This window comes from Amphimedon queenslandica, unplaced genomic scaffold (assembly GCF_000090795.2).
Source record: "Amphimedon queenslandica unplaced genomic scaffold, v1.1 AMPQUscaffold_12734, whole genome shotgun sequence".
In the NCBI taxonomy this organism is placed as follows: domain Eukaryota; kingdom Metazoa; phylum Porifera; class Demospongiae; order Haplosclerida; family Niphatidae; genus Amphimedon; species Amphimedon queenslandica.
Window position 1 is genome coordinate 27,055 of NW_003547030.1, and position 1,886 is coordinate 28,940.

At 34.3% G+C, this 1,886-nt stretch overlaps 1 long non-coding RNA gene across 2 annotated transcripts; it reads right to left on the bottom strand.

Annotated features, from left to right (window-relative positions):
* Window positions 1-145: 145 nt before the first annotated feature.
* On the bottom strand, window positions 146-1,386 carry LOC109586952 (uncharacterized). 2 transcript variants are annotated; one of them, XR_002187317.1, is made up of 6 exons: window positions 942-1,386; window positions 602-899; window positions 441-552; window positions 356-370; window positions 274-303; window positions 146-218 (listed from the first exon to the last, which is right to left on the bottom strand). It is a non-coding gene; the product is annotated as an uncharacterized LOC109586952 (long non-coding RNA). The 2 variants fall into 2 exon arrangements; XR_002187316.1 differs by having other exon boundaries at window positions 590-899.
* Between the last annotated feature and the right edge of the window lie 500 nt (window positions 1,387-1,886).

Here is a 1,886-nt window from a genome sequence, read left to right on the forward strand (position 1 = left end):
ATGCTGACTAGGGCAGATTTAGAAAAGATTTATGAAAAAATAAAATTTTAAACTCGCGTAATCCCAGGAATAAAGGCATATGCCAGAACAGCAACTAGTTATGATACACATGTACATGCAAAGATATTAAAAGTATTTCATTACCTTTAGCTAGCCACATTAATATTCTCAGTAGATCAGGTTCAGATCTTAATAATGTTAGTCCTTTTTGATTAATACTACAATAATTATGTTGTATAGAAACTTATTAATATTGTTAAAATTATTAGGTACCTGATGTTATAGAGGAGCATAAGAATGAGACTATAGATACAAGAGGCCATAAGTTAATATAAATTAATGTTTTTAAACTAACCTCTTAATTTTAGCACTATAATTAGATTTAGCGAGACATAAAAATGATAAAAAATAATCATAGCAATAATTATTTTAAGGTTTACCATCCTTGAGAGAGTGGAGCTGTAGCCAGTACTGAGCACATGTTTTTCAACAGTTCCTGTCCTTTATGACAAGATGACAAATATTCTCTTCCATAAGCAGATGCTGCAATATCTAAAATTATAATTACAGTCTTTTAGGCAGAACTAACTGGTAACAGTACCACAAAGGAAGATGACAAACTGAGATTCTTGACTGGACTCACTAGGTAAGTCACTATTATAAGTTGATAGATAGCTGTGCAGTGTGGCTGACACCAATTGTAGAAAATCAAGAGATAATAAAAAGCTGCATAAGGGTCACACAATATCAGTATTCTTACTCCAGAGAGTAAATTCTGTATACAGTCTTCATTCTGAGATGTACTCCATAGCATTGTACCACAAACACAACCCAATGAAGAGCAATAATTGACTTGCTGCTGTAACTGATCCTTCACTTCATTCAAAGAACACGGTAAACTAAAATGTGATTCTTAAAATTTTATAATACTTTTTGCTTACTTTAAGTTCAAAGTTTTCTTAGTTCTCTTGCTCATAGTCAACAAGATAACCTTCAGCTTTCTGTTCTACATTATTCTTTTCAACTGCTAGTGTCTCTGCTTGCTGTCTCAATGAGACGAATTCTGAATGTAAACAGATGTACATGTACAACTAAATGTATTGCTATTAATCACACATGCTAATGCTTTTTGGCTCATTTGAACACATATTAATAAAAAATCACATGGAAGCCAAAGGCCATACTGTTATGACTGTAGTCTTTCGTCAAAGTTTTGAAAATACCACGACAAGCTTATACTTGAGGCACAGCATAAGGACATTGATGTTGGCAAAACTATATAGCTGGTATGTTTTAAATGCTCCAACCAGGGTTTCCCACAAAGCATGCTAAGTGAGTTAAACAGCATATTCCATGAGCTGACAAACATTACAATACAGTACATGACATTTGAAGCAACTTTGGCAGTTGGCACATACATGCAAATGCATGTATTGATACTAACTTTGCTCGTATGGGTAGAGAGAAAACTTCTTTCCAGCCTCTTCTACATCAAGTACCAAGAACCTAGTGTACTCCTTTACTTCAGCTGGAGTGAATGTGATCTAATTGTAGTAATATGCAATCAAATACATGCACATGCACACTATGTGCTGGTAAATTCAATGATTGATTATACAGTACATGTACATTACTTACAGTAATATTCTGGTGTAGGCTGGGTGGCAGGACTACTTCGTTTGGGTTCATGATAAACTCTTCCCCTTTGCTGCCATGAGCAGGGGCCCTCAGTATGAAGCTCATTGGTACCTCAGAAGTATTAGTTAATGAAACCTGTTGGACTGATGGAAACTCTACAGTATTATAAACTAATAAATATACATGTATACATATTAGGGTTTAATGACATGATGTATGTTCATAAAATGCCTGAGTGTGACACTGTA